Source organism: Schistocerca cancellata, chromosome 9 (genome assembly GCF_023864275.1).
Source record: "Schistocerca cancellata isolate TAMUIC-IGC-003103 chromosome 9, iqSchCanc2.1, whole genome shotgun sequence".
Classification (NCBI taxonomy): Eukaryota; Metazoa; Arthropoda; class Insecta; order Orthoptera; family Acrididae; genus Schistocerca; species Schistocerca cancellata.
Window position 1 is genome coordinate 16,351,428 of NC_064634.1, and position 15,623 is coordinate 16,367,050.

The 15,623-nt window shown below is 43.6% G+C and overlaps 1 protein-coding gene across 2 annotated transcripts in view; it reads right to left on the reverse strand.

Annotated features, from left to right (window-relative positions):
* Window positions 1-15,623, reverse strand: part of LOC126101074 (glucose dehydrogenase [FAD, quinone]-like) — a 138,711-nt gene that overhangs the window by 57,359 nt on the left and 65,729 nt on the right. The gene's annotated exons all lie outside the window — the stretch shown is intronic.

Below are 15,623 nucleotides of genomic sequence, written 5' to 3' on the forward strand. Positions count from 1 at the left end.
TAAATTTTTGTTATGTTTCCTTTACTGCTTGCTCAATATACAGATTGAATAACATCGGGGAGAGGCTACAACCCTGTCTCACTCCCTTCCCAACCACTGCTTCCCTTTCGTGTCCCTCGACTCTTATAACTGCCATCTGGTTTCTGTACAAATTGTAAATAGCCTTTCGCTCCCTGTATTTTACCCCTGCCACCTTCAGAATTTGAACGAGAGTATTCCAGTCAACATTGTCAAAAGCTTTCTCTAAGTCTACAAATGCTAGAAACGTAGATTTGCCTTTCCTTAATCTTTCTTCCAAGATAAGTCGTAAGGTCAGTATTGGCTCACCTGTTCCAACATTTCTACGGAATCCAAACTGATCATCCCCGAGGTCCGCCTCTACCAGTTTTTCCATTCGTCTGTAAAGAATTCGTGTTATTATTTTGCAGCCGTGACTTATTAAACTCATAGTTAGGTAATTTTCACATCTGTCAACACCTGCTTTCTTTGGGATTGGGATTATTATATTCTTCTTGAAGTCTGAGGGTATTTCGCCTGTCTCATACTTCTTGCTCACCAGATGGTAGAGTTTTGTCATGACTGGCTCTCCCAAGGCCGTCAGCAGTTCTAATGGAATGTTGTTTATTCCCGGGGCCTTTTTTGACTTAGTTATAGGCAAGGGATTAATGTGCTGCTTCGTGATAACGCACGTCCCCATAACGCAAATCTCATAACGCAGAAGTCACACCCCACTCGACTGGGAGACATTCGACCGCCCGTTCCGTGGTCCTGGTCTCTCCCCGTGAGATTATCACACCTTCGGGTCCGCAAATAACGCCTTGAAAGGTCGACGATTCCTGTCGGACGAAGACGTGCAGCAACCAGTTAACCAACTTCTTCACGCTACGGCCTTCGAACAGAATTATTTGGTCGCCCCTTGTATACAGGCTTTCCAGGTCACGCAGGCTGTCGACACTGGAAGGCCGTGGAGTACGGATGTATTAATTATCGCTTTGTAAAACACTGTTCTGTTAAAGAACTTTTATAGCTTCTAATGGAATCCAGGCACATTTTGTGAGTGTTCGGAACAGGTTCTGATTAGCAGCTGGATTTACATGTGCGCATATATAAACCAGTTACATGGCGGTTAGGCTGTAAGGGTCGTCTGTAAATGAGAATCATTTTATCTGTGACATTATGTGCAACGACGGTAGCTCGCGATCTTTAGTCGTTACGCAACCACTTCAAGATAGGTTACTGATTCTGGCACTTAGTTCCACTTTTTTCTTTTGTGTTGCTTAGTTGTCGCACACATTCTGTTTTATAAGAACGATTAGAATTCCGACATGGCAGTTACAATTATAGTTTTCCACTTTGAAGGTCGATGTGCGTAAGGTGTTACCACTTTTATTACATTCTGGCTAATTTGTAATCGTACCCGTTAGTAAATATTGCGCTCACGATTTCGTTTAAGTAGGGTTCATGGCCCTGCTGCTGTGGGAACGCAGTGGCCCGAGTTCAACGCCAGTCCCTCAGAATTAAGTGCCAGGCGTGACTGCGTTTACCTGATAAACGGAATTTTATATTGTAGAGGAGCTTGTAGTCAGGGCAGCCAAAGCCTAGATACATCATTTGGAAGATAAAACCGATTCAGCTTTAAGTACTTTTTAGCTGAATCATGAGCTGCGACCTGTACAAAGTAACAGAAACTCATATAAGGCAAGAAACCGGAAGTAAATGAAAGGATGTACAGGACCAACATACTCACGAAATGCGTTCACAGCTTTCATAATCAACTATTTTTCGCTAAGTAGCGGATATCAGTTACAACAACATAGAACTCTTCCGTGATACCTAGAAAGGACAATTGCTAAAAATAAGAATTTCCTAATAACAAAATACCTTGTAGGTAAAGGACTACTAAAATCCACACGCCTTGAGTACCCGTATCAGGTGAGCTAACAGGTCATCGTATAACGAAAAAGTGGTCAGAAACCGACCGTATCTGATTATTTATGAGATTATGTAAGATTAAGCAGTCCCGGTCTCTTATTTACCTAAGAAGGACTAAAAATCATGCTGGTAAGAACTCCAGTTATTCAGTCTTAACCCTTTTTTGCCTGACGGTACTTAAAAGTACCAGTAAGTTTCGACTGTCATTATTTTCTCGTGGTGCAGTTTCGTGATCTGAAAGCCTGTCGGTACGTAACAGTAACTCTGCTCTACTGTTTCATAGATGTTATTGTGCAATACATAGACCTCTCTGGCGGTCAGAGCTTGAAATTGTTTTTCGCGCGCTGCTGTGAAAACAGAAGATTATATGTGCTTGTTTCCATGGTGTTGCCTGAATTTGTGTGCAGTTTATTGAAACTTCCGTTGAGTTTTCCATTGTACGTACTTACCTTCTTTGTTTTTTTATAATAGCTTGAAGCATTACGTTACAAGTGAATGACATAAAGTGGAAAATATAAGGCGGACTTATTAGTACCGTCAGGTTGTGCGAACAGTTTATTCTAGCAACAATACGTTACCTCTCACTAGTTGTTCTGTCCACTTTTTTCTCACACAGAAATCCGTAAATACATTTGCCTGTGGAACAATTAGAACAAACAGGAAAGGTTTGCCAGGGAATTTACCTAAAGAAAAATGTCTAAACCGTGGGGAATCAAATCACAGAGAGTCATCTTTAGACCTGACGGTATTTCAATGGAGGGAAAATAAAGTAGTGTATTTTGCGTCAAACTTCCATGGCACTGAACAGAGCGTAGTGACAAGAAAACAGAAAGCTGGAACTAGTATGACTATACCATGACCAGTTATTGTATGTGATTACAATAAACACATGGGTGGTGTGGATCATGCAGACAGATTACGTTCAACTTATGGTCTTGACACGCGATCAAAGAAACAGTGGCACCGTCTCTTCTGGGGAGCAATAGAAATTGCTTTTGTCAATGCTTACGTCATTTCCAGTGATCTACATGGGGCACTGCCACTGCTGGAATTCAGGAGTGCTTTGGCACTAGGGTAATGAATGAACAGCAAGTGCCAAATCTCAAAAAGAGAAACTCTGGTAAAGATGAAATAACTCCCCCAAAGAGAAGGAAGGATAACTTTTCTGTTCCGCAGAATGTCCGTCTTGGCAACTGAGAAAACCATTTTGTAGTGTTCAGTTGTAAAAGAGGACGATGCGAAATGTGTGCGAAAAATAAAATTCAGTCAAATGGTTCAAATGGCTCTGAGCACTATGGGACTCAACATCTTAGGTCATAAGTCCCCTAGAACTCAGAACTACTTAAACCTAACTAACCTAAGGACATCACACACACCCATGCCCGAGGCAGGATTCGAACCTGCGACCGTAGCAGTCCCGCGGTTCCGGACTGCAGCGCCAGAACCGCTAGACCACCGCGGCCGGCAAAATTCAGTCGACACCACATTCACAATGTAGTACATGTAAAGTGTATTTGTACTACAATGAGAAAAAGAACTGTTTCCTACAATTTCATGAGGTATCACTAACACTAAATATGTGATATGTATATACTGTCAAAAATGTATAGCTAAGTTACTATGTATTGTGAAGTTGCTCTAGAATAAATTTATGCGAAATTTTTAAAAAAATTCAGAAATATCATATTTCTGTTAATTAATTTTCTATTGTAAAAATATTTAATATTTATGTGGAATAAAGTACAAGTTATAAAAATTGGAGCATTTTTCTGCGCATATTGTGATTCTGTCCATGGAGTCTGACGGTACTTCTGAGTACCAGGAGAGAAAAAAGTTGTGAAAAATAAAATAAAATTTTACAAAAAATCCTACCGTCATTTGAGGCCACAATAGCATCAATTCTGCAAAGAAAATGTTAAAAAGTAAATTTTTCTTATGTCAGGAAACAAAGGGTTAAATTGTGGTTCATTTCCCAAAAAATTTAATAAAACATTTTTGAGGCTTAGCACGAATAGTGTTCAGTTTCTAACTGCTTTCTCAGTATATGCCGGCCCGTTAGCTCACCAGATACTGTTACTGAAGGTGAGTGGACTTGAGTAGTATTTTACGTACCAGATAGATTGTAATTAGGATGTTCTTATTTCAGCTATTGTCCTTTCTAGCATCAAGGGAGCTTTCTATTTTGTTTTATGCTAATTTATAATTGGCGTCCGCTATTAAGCGAAAACTTGCTGACTATGAACGCTCGATCATCCCATTGTCTCTTCTGATCAGAGCCCGACTTGATTTTGTAAGTTCATCCCGTATATCTTTTCGTGTAGTTACGGTTTCTTGCCTTGCATGAGTTTTTGTCTATTACTTTGTACAGATTGCACCTCATGATGCAGCTAAAATGCTGCGAAATCGGTCGGGCATATAAATAAAGCACTTGCAGCCGAAGCGGTTTTATCTTTTATGTCTTAAATATGAGAGAGCTGTACGCCTCGCTAGTAAAAACTATCTTCTTTATAATGCGTGCACCATCATTTCAATAGGTAACTACTTCCACTGTGTCCACCTCTTCGTTATACCCTAAAAAGCGTAGCCGCAGCACGTGCCATCGGGGTCGGAGCAGCGAGGAGCAGCAGTTGTGGTGAGTGATGCGTCGCTCTTGCCGAGCCTGCAGTACATGGAAGTTCAGTTGCTACACTGCTTTGACTGGCGCGTAATTAGCAAGGCACGCAGGCGTACAAGTTACTCGACCTTGACGCTAACAAATATCAAATCTGTCTCTTTCACGTTTGGTAACATTTAGTAAACATCTCTGATCGAATAACAGTGGTAACGTCGACCTGAGAACCACTACATTCCACTCTGTGGTCCGAGTGTCAGACGTTTAGGAGAACAGTGTTGGTAATCAGTGGAGTGGCAGCGACAGGGGCGCCGTCACAGGGCGTGCAGACTCGCTTGCACGGCTCCTCGCCAACAAAAACGGATTCAAGGTGTGTCGTACGATCAGAGTGAATGAATGAGGCCTTTCAGTTCCACTTCGCGCTTCAGTCGGGACACTTAATGGTGAAAGCATCAGTTCTAAGTACTGCGGCTCGCCTTTATAAAGGAGCTTAGAGACTCGCCCCCACAAGCGAAAATAGAAGCCAAGTCTTTCAGATCGAAAACTGTCGGCATCAGCTCTTGACGAATTATCGCACTTTAGTCAACAGACTTTCAAAGAACAACAAACATGCTTTTTTCCTCCCATCATTTGTGATTTTATTCTAGTGTTATTGCAATGCCTTCTTGTTGTCGTACCGCAGCTAAGGCACAACTTAACGAACAATACAAAAAGTTTAACATGAAGATATTCTAATGCACCAAATTAACTTCACGTTGTTCCTTCTCATCATGAAGATTATTTGCGGCATCGGCACGATGCATTTCGTCTTTTTCGTTCGAATTATGTGTAGGGAACATTTCGGGCTAATCCGTTATTCCAGAAAACGCATCTCCGACGCGGACAAGGAATACTTGTACAAACATGCTCATATGTGTGTGCGCGCTAATTCCTTCAAAAATAGATATCAAAGTAGCATTAATCCACCGTCACGTAGAAAGGGAGGCAAACAAAATGTCAACAGTTACAAAGGCACAAAATATTATAAAAAATTCTCCGGAATAGAGTTGGAGAAATTTCAGGCAAACGACTGGGAGAATATTACAGTTGTTTTCGAAAGGGAAGATCCTACACAGGACAGATTTTTAACTTAATAATTCGGTACAGAATGTTAACCTGCAAAATCAGTCATTGATTTCGAGGAAGCATTTGATTCGGTAGAATGACAAACAACAGATAACATCAGTAGAGATTTGTATGTTGAGCAAAATTAGAAAGTAATTTGTGAAACTCTTAAGAAGTACGATACCTAAATTTAAATTTATGGGAGAAGTATCTCAGCTATTTTAGATAAGAACTACTGTTAGACAAAGAGACGGCTTATCGACTTTACTATAATAAAAATAGAATTAAGGTAAACTACACGGCTTTTGTAGACGATAACGCAATACTTTCAAAAACTCTGACAGAAGCAGTTACTCGAATAAATTTTCTGGAAAAAACACCAATTCGAATTGGTCTCAAATTTACAATTGAAAAAATTATGACATAAAAATATGAACCAAAATACACAGAAATTCAAGTAGGTAAAACAGAACGAGCTAATAAATTTAAATATCTTGGGCAAATTTATATATGTAACTGGATGTACTAGAAGAATTTGCCATGTACGGAAGTTAATAAAATAGAAAGAGCATATGGTTTGGCAAAATATATCTACAACTACAAATGCATATCTAGAAAAACAAAACTAAAACAGTACACAACAGTGGTAATACTGCGGTGTCTGTATGCATGTGAATGCTTAACGAAGAACTATAATCTGAGCAAAATAGAGGTACCTGAAAGACGGATGCATGGTAAATTAAAGATGATCAGAAAAAGAGAAGTAATGAGGAGACCTGCAAGAAAGTAGGGAAAACATTAGAAGCAATGGAAAATTCAAGACTGATCTTCTTTGGATGTCTCTACCGAAAGAATGAGAACAGGTGAACGAACAAACATTCCTGTACTCCTGGAAAAAGAAATCGACTTAACATGAATTACAAAAACAAGAAAAGAATTAGAAAATAGCATCAAAGAATCCGAAATAACAGAAAGGAACCTTTTTAAGAATAAAATACTAAATTTAGAAAGTTTTGGAAGTAGCAAGAAGTCAGGCATTCCGCATTTGATGAAGAAAATGCTGCAATGACAAGTATTCGTAGGAAAAAGTACAGAGAAGGGATGGTGAGAAAGATGACCGATTCGAATATTGGATGACGTTCAAAATGGACGATAGTGGTAGCAAATTAAGGAAGAGGGACAGAACAGAAGTGACGAGCGTTCAGTAGAAAGGAAGCAAATACGAGTGCAATGTTGAGGGTTGCATCCCTTAGACACCAAGCTGCTGCTTTTATGTGCGCGTTGTATTAGTTTCCTCTGACGACTCTTAGTAGAGACTCCCCATTCACTCTGAACCGAGCAATAACTGTATTGGTAATCGTCATGCCCAGCTGTTGTTAATGCAGTGGCAATGTCGCGAGTCCTCGATTACAGTGTGCTTGAGAACTGGTGTACAATATTTTCTCGCCTTTCTACGCTGGTAGAGCTCACTTGTACCTGACAAGAATCAAGCGACGAATTTTACGGTTGTAACTGGGTGGCGGCGGAGAGTCGCAAGTCCAGGATCACAGTGTGCGGAGACGGCGAGTATGCAGAAAGATGACCCACTGGAGAGTTGAAAGCGAGTGTACGTAGCGCGGTCGTGACGGTCGATACCTGGTGCAACACGTGGCGAACGCGGTAATGCAGTTGATATCAACACGCTTAAAAAAAATTAGTACACGAGAAGAATAATGCGGAAAATTTATGTCTGTATCGATTCTCATGTTATTAAGTTTCTAAAAACATAATGCCGTTATTTAGGAAGTATTCTAATGATTTACTTCATATCAAGAAACTAACTGTGTGTATTTTTTAGTAAATACCTCTACAGCAACGAAGAGACAAGTGGGAGCAGAGAATCCGAGGTACCATACCTCGGCTGTTTGGCAGACACGCGCCACAATTTTGATGAGGACGGTTTCTCCGCGCTTTCTGGGAGCCAGCCAGCCGTCCGAGGTGTTTCCGCTCGAGTTGTCGAGTCGGTCGGCAGAAAGGCGGCTCGCTAGTTCTTAGCGAAAGCGTGCACCGGCGCCGCGCCACCCCACAGGCGCGCCTCCGTGTGTGGCAGATCGGTCTGCCGGTGTCTCCTGTCTGTCGCCTCAACAAAAGGCCGACCTCGCCGTCAAGCAAAACGTTTGACGAGCTGGCACGTCAAATCTAACACCGATTCCTAGGCTCCTCATGGACACAAAAACTCCTGTACTTAAACAATCTCATGACCTGTCCCAAGAATTGGTATCTCAGAGTGAGTTCCTAAAAAACACAGCCAGTTATCAAAAATGGTTCAAATGGCTCTAAGCACTATGGGACTTAACATCTCAGGTCATTAGTCCCCTAGAACTTAGAACTAATTAAACCTAACCAACCTAAGGACATCACACACATTCATGCCCGAGGCAGGATTCGAACCTGCGACCGTAGCGGTCGCGCGGTTCCAGACTGAAGCGCCTAGAACGGCTCGGCCACCATCGGCCGGCCAGCCAGTTATCTGCGACCTCTATTCAGCATACCCAACTGCCCATTCAACTTGTACTAATACTCTAAAATTTGAAATATTTACTCGCGCAATTAGAAAGAGGAGGGTGAAAGATATTGGTCAGTGTATTAAATCTAAATTATAAATATATATAAAAATTTAAATAAGAAATATATCCTAAAATTAAAAAAGAAAACATTACGCAAATGCAGAGTTCGGTTTTATAGGGACGTAAGAAGACTGGATGATTCCAAATGAACGAAACGCTTCTTCTACATCTTTGTCAGAAAACTGAAATCAAGGACACCGTAATGTACCAACATCAAAACAGACCTAGAGGCAGTGGTTATGCAACCGGGAAGACGCGCAAAACTGATTGTGAGATCTCCTCGAAACAGCTGTAGTGATGCTTTGGACGTGTGGAGGTGAGAAACGAGCATCTGGTGCCGAGCTAGGCATAAGCGTTGATGAGAAACTTGTTGCTTAGACGAGGAAAAGCCCCAAAAAATAACTACCGCATTCTTTGTAAACACATCATGGTCGTTAGAAGGCACACCTACTAAAAAAAAGTATAAGAAAGGGCGTTGTGTTTTGCAGCTGACGAGCGGTAACCTGAGAACGCGTGAGGCTAAAGGGCCGGTCAAGTTTCCGACGGGCCGGTTGAAAGGTATGCTCCTTAAGGGGGGGACTGTCCATAAACTTACCGAAAACGTCAATTTCCAGTTTATTTTTTGTTTGTTAGTAGAACTCATGGACAAGAAGTTTCCAGAGTTTCAATGATGAAATAGCATCCGAAGTGCCTGAAAAATAATTAAATGTGTGACGCGACCACCCTGCCACTCCACCGCACTTTTTGAAGCAACACTTCAGTACTAGCTCGGTGAACAACCATTCTGTTGATTACTTTGAAGCAAACTTGCACGGGATAAAGGCTGTCATTTATAGATCATCTGTGACTATGTGCTGTATTTTAGATGCAATAGAAAACCAGATACATATTGCCATATGCTACAGTTATCAGAATTGCAAAATGTGATGCAGCAATTGTATTTCATGATGGGAATGTAGGGAGGGTGGAGGTAGGCTGTAAGATATGCGTACAGCGCCTCTCTGCAGCTGAAAAGTCAGTTGAAGATCTGGTAAAGGAAAGGAGGCAGGAAACAAGAAACCAGAAGAAAAGCCTTGAAGGGAAAGAGGACTTGAGTAAAAATTGGGGCCTTCCGAAGGGATGACTTAAGACAAAACGTTAGGTTGAACTTTAAATTGCATTTCATGAAAATTGTGTTTTTTTAAAATTGATGTACATTTTTCTCAGAATCTGCAAAGATTTTGTACACACATTTCTGTATACCCTATAACTGTTGCATCAAAAGTAAATTCTGAAATTCTGCGTGTAAGATGAGATATGGGGCAAAGTGCTTGGAAATTTGCATCACTTTTATATTATACTTGTAGAGTTCTAATTAAAAATTATTAAATTTCTCGTACTCGATATTTTCAAAGAACCTCATGAGAGAAGCGTACTATGTGCAAAGAGATGAAACAGAGAAATTTTGTATTAATCTCTTGAACACTTCCTGAGAAAAAGGTACATATATCATTTTTTGAAAACAAATTTATTAAATTCCAGTAAAAAGTTTATTATGTATAGGATGAACATTAATAAAACCGACAAACTGAAGGGAACGATTACTGAGTGGAAATGGAGGAAAAAATATGCTATGAACATGCGTAGGGAAATGCATCGTTGCCACGACAGATCACGCTGACGAGTGGCAGTTCGCGTTCCGTGTACTCCTTGTGTGTTGCGGGCTGTGTGATTGACGCAGCGTGGTGTACGCAGGATAATGGTCCGGTTTTCATGCCAGGAAAAAGCTGAGATTGTGTTTGTGTTCAGGCAGGCAGATGGAAACGGTCGAGAGGTAGCACGGCTGTACAAAAATAAGCGTCCTTACGGACATAAACCACATCACACTGTAACGCCGGAAATGCATATCCTCCTATTTCCATCTATTGTACTATTTTTTTCCTTGCTTTGTTACCTCAAGATATGACATTTCTGTCTCTTTGTATATTGTAATTGTTTTACTATTTGTATATTTATGCATTTATGTCGATGTATAATTGGTTTGTTTCGTAAATATTATTTGTATTTTTACGCTGGGTCTTGCCTAGGGAAAACTGCTATCGAACGATTACGTCGATAGGTCGTGTGAAGAATCAAAGTGTGTAGGATCTTTGGTAGTGTTAACTCTGCCGCGTGGAGCGCGGGCTGAGAGAAGGAGTGTGGCGGGAGTAGCGAGTGGAGCAGGTGTGTTGTGTGACGCTCCCGCGAGTTGCCGCGCTTTCGGGGTTTGGCAGCATGTAATTGCGCTCGACTTGCGATGATAGTTTCTGACATGGTGTCGCGGACGGGAAACATTAACTAGCGCACATCAAGAGCCCGTTTCGTCTGGTGACCGTGTCGAGAAGAAGGCGCGCCAACATCCAGCTTCTGCAACAGCGACGGCCGACAATGAGTGACTGTCGCCACCTCCTCGATCGACGGCTTCAAACCTTCAATCAACCGACAAAGAAGACTGGAAGCACGTAAAGTTTTAGAGCTGTATGGCAGACCTCAGCTTTTAATCTTGTTCCATTTTCGTAACTATAATTACAGCAACTTAGCATGAACCTTTGTTGCTCATTGTCCCAATTGCATTACCAAGCAGGGTCCCTTCCTTTTCCGAAATGAACCCGAGTGTCGTTGAAATTCAAACGCCAGCATTAAAATTATACCATTCGATTTCACTGCTTTAATTTCAAAGTCAGCTGGCTACAATATTCAGATTACATAAGCACGAATTAAGAGTGCGAGTTTTGTTAGCATATTTAGCTTACCTGTGACTGCAACTCAGCTTGGTACATACTAAATTTTACTATTGTTAATTGTTCAGAATCATTTAATTCAAGTTCAAAGTTAAATCTCTTATTTCTAAATTGTGTAGATTCAAGTAGCTTTTGAAATGATTGTTGAGGTAGTCCAAGACTAACCGTATTTTACTGAATTTCGATGTGCTTCAGAAAGAAAGCTCACTATTAACTTCAGTCACTAAATTAACTTTCGATTTTCCGGTTTTATTAATTCTTTTGCTAAATTAAGTCAGGGTGTAGCGAAATTTATTACTTCTGACAAACTTTCAGTTTTCACACTACACGTGTCAACCTTCAGTTGCCACGCTTCTAGTGCTAATTATATGTGTAATAACCTTTCTTTTTCAGTTACTATAGTAATTGTCCTTAGGACTGGCGACCGTAATTTCCCCCAAATCTCAAATATCTAATTACCGCTAGTTAATTGTTAACGTAACGGCCACACATTTACTTTCTTTATTAACTTTACCCCTTTTCAAAATTAATTTCCACCAGTTTCATTAGCACATTTCCTTTCATCTAGATGTAACCCTTTCCTCCCTCTTTACCGACAAATTAACTTCGGTGACGATTGCTTTTCCAAAACTCCCATTAGGTACACGCGGTTTCATTTTTCACTGTCATTAAGGTCGGTAAGTGAGGGGGAGGTTACAACACAACATTCCAAACCCTTTTTGTCGGTTTATGTGATGATGGGTCCTTTCAGACAGACAAACGTACGGGAAGGCGGTGGACTGTGCGTACACCAAATTTGGAGGGCCAGGTTCTGTAGGATATTGAGACGAATCCTTGTACAAACTCCAGGCAAGTGGTCCACCAACATGGTGTAAGCCAATGTACGATCATCTGTATTCTGCGTGAGAACCACTGCCATCCCTATCGCCTACAGTGAGTGCAGCGATTATCAGCAGCGCCTTGTCACGGTCTAAGGGGCCCTGTCACGGTCCCCCCGTCAGAGGTTCGAGTCCTGCCTCGGGCATGGGTGTGTGTGTGTCGTCCTTAGCGTAAGTTAGTTTGAACAGTGTGTAAGCTTAGGGACCGATAACCTCAGCACGTTGGTCCCATAAGACCTTACCACAATTTTTATCAGCAGCGGATTTGTCTCAACGACAAGGATCTTTTTCTATGCTTTTTACGTCAGACCATGAGAATTATGGAACTTCTGTCATCAGTCCTCTTTATCGAACAGGCAACCTTTACCAGAACTGGCATCATCAATCTCCATAATCGTCATTTGTTTGCTACAGATAATCCTGGGGGAACGGTCGACGCATCTCGTTAGCATCGCTCCACAGTCAGTGCGTGGGCGGGGATTTTTGGCGACCAAATAATTGGACGCGTTGTAATTTTACAACGCCTCGGTGGACAGACGTACCTGGACTTCCCGCGCAATACTGTGTGTGGGCTGTTTGACAATGCGCCTTTGCAGTACGATAGGTTGTGTCGTTTCTGCATGACGGAGCTTTGCTGTCTGCCGACACTTCAACAACATCTGGCCTGGATGTTGAACAAGACGCCTTGAAGCATGGCTTGCTAGATCAGCGGACTTAAACTCCCTGGATTTTTATGTCTTGGGGGCATCTGAAAAGTATTGTGTATTGTGTGCCGACTCTTCAACAGCGTGTTGACGACGCCTGTGACGCAATTCAGAGAGATGTCGGAATGTGTGAAAGACTGTGGCAATCCATGATGCGATGTGTGAACGCGTGCATTGCATCTCGTGGGGGCCAGTTTAAACATCTTTTGTGACGTGGATCCAATGCAGCCCCACACTGTGTCTCGGGGCGATTTGTTGTCGTTCCACGCACATCGACGATTTCCGGACACATGACCAGAGGACCTCTTTCCTCCATTTCGGTCAGGAATCTGTCGCTGCAGATTGTCGATTTTATTAATGTCCACCCTGTATAAACCAAGATACTTAAGAAAGAACGTGTTAATTTGGTGTAAGGCACGGTATAAAATTTCGTTGTATTATCATCAGCATTGTACACTACTGGCCACTAAAATTGCTACATCACGAAGATGACGTGCTACAGACGCGAAATTTAACCGACAGGAAGAAGATGCTGTGATATGCAAATGATTAGCTTTGCAGAGCATTCACACAAGGTTGGCGTCGGTGGCGACACCTACAACGTGCTGACATGAGGATAGTTTCCAACCGATTTCTCATACACAAACAACAGTTGACCGGCGTTGTCTGGCGAAACGTTGTCGTGATGCCTCGTGTGACGAGGAGAAATGCGTACCATCACGTTTCCGACTTTGAGAAAGGTCGGATTGTAGCCTATCGCGATTGAGGTTTATCGTATCGCGACATTGCTGCTCGCGTTGGTCGACATCCAATGACTGTTAGCAGAATATGGAATCGGTGGGTTCAGGAGGCTGTAACGGATCGTGTAGCCACGTCTCGATCCCTGAGTCAACAGATGGGGACGTTTGCAAGACAACAACCATCTGCACGAACAGTTCGACGACGTTTGCAGCAGCATGGACTATCAGCTCGGAGACCACGGCTGCGGTTACCCTTCACGCTGCATCACAGACAGGAGCGCCTGCGATGGTGTACTCAACGACGAACCTGGGTGCACTAATGGCAAAACGTCATTTTTTTTCGGATGAATCCAGGTTCTGTTTACAGCATCATGATGGTCGCATCCGTATTTGGCGACATCGCGGTGAACGCACATTGGAAGCGTGTATTCGTCATTGCCATACTGGCGTATCACCCGGCGTGATGGTATGGGGTGCCATTGGTTACACGTCTCGGTTACCTCTCGTTCCCACCGACGGCACTTTGAACAGTGTGTTACGACCCGTGGCTCTACCCTTCATTGGATCCCTGCGAAACCCTACATTTCAGCAGGACAATGCACGTCCGCATGCTGCAGGTCCTGTACGGGCCTTTCTTGACACAGAAAATGTTCGACTGCTGCCCTGACCAGGACATTCTCGAGATCTCTCATCAATTGAAAACGTCAGGTGAATGGTGGCCGAGCAACTGGCTTGTCACAATACGCAGTCACTACTCTCGATGAACTGTGGTATCGTGTTGAAGCTGCACGGGCAGCTGTACCTGTACACGACATCCAGGCTCTGTTTCACTCAATGCCCAGGCGTATCAAGGCCGTTGTTACGGCCAGAGGTGGTAGTTGTGGGTACTGATTTCTCACGATCTATGCACCCAAATTGCGTGAAAATGTAATCACATGTCAGTTGTAGTATAATATAAACTCTTGGAAATGGAAAAAAAGAACACAGTGACACCGGTGTGTCAGACCCACCATACTTGCTCCGGACACTGCGAGAGGGCTGTACAAGCAATGATCACACGCACGGCACAGCGGACACACCAGGAACCGCGGTGTTGGCCGTCGAATGGCGCTAGCTGCGCAGCATTTGTGCACCGCCGCCGTCAGTGTCAGCCAGTTTGCCGTGGCATACGGAGCTCCATCGCAGTCTTTAACACTGGTAGCATGCCGCGACAGCGTGGACGTGAACCATATGTGCAGTTGACGGACTTTGAGCGAGGGCGTATGGTGGGCATGCGGGAGGCCGGGTGGACGTACCGCCGAATTGCTCAACACGTGGGGCGTGAGGTCTCCACAGTACATCGATGTTGTCGCCAGTGGTCGGCGGAAGGTGCACGTGCCCGTCGACCTGGGACCGGACCGCAGCGACGCACGGATGCACGCCGAGACCGTAGGATCCTACGCAGTGCCGTAGGGGACCGCACCGCCACTTCCCAGCAAATTAGGGACACTGTTGCTTCTGGGGTATCGGCGAGGACCATTCGCAACCGTCTCCATGAAGCTGGGCTACGGTCCCGCACACCGTTAGGCCGTCTTCCGCTCACGCCCCAACATCGTGCAGCCCGCCTCGAGTGGTGTCGCGACAGGCGTGAATGGAGGGACGAATGGAGACGTGTCGTCTTCAGCGATGAGAGTCGCTTCTGCCTTGGTGCCAATGATGGTCGTATGCGTGTTTGGCGCCGTGCAGGTGAGCGCCACAATCAGGACTGCATACGACCGAGGCACACAGGGCCAACACCCGGCATCATGGTGTGGGGAGCGATCTCCTACACTGGCCGTACACCACTGGTGATCGTCGAGGGGACACTGAATAGTGCACGGTACATCCAAACCGTCATCGAACCCATCGTTCTACCATTCCTAGACCGGCAAGGGAACTTGCTGTTCCAACAGGACAATGCACGTCCGCATGTATCCCGTGCCACCCAACGTGCTCTAGAAGGTGTAAGTCAACTACCCTGGCCAGCAAGATCTCAGGATCTGTCCCCCATTGATCATGTTTGGGACTGGATGAAGCGTCGTCTCACGCGGTCTGCACGTCCAGCACGAACGCTGGTCCAACTGAGGCGCCAGGTGGAAATGGCATGGCGAGCTGTTCCACAGGACTACATCCAGCATCTCTACGATCGTCTCCATGGGAGAATAGCAGCCTGCATTGCTGCGAAAGGTGGATATACACTGTACTAGTGCCGACATTGTGCATGCTCTGTTGCCTGTGTCTATGTGTCTGTGGTTCTGTCAGTGTGATCAT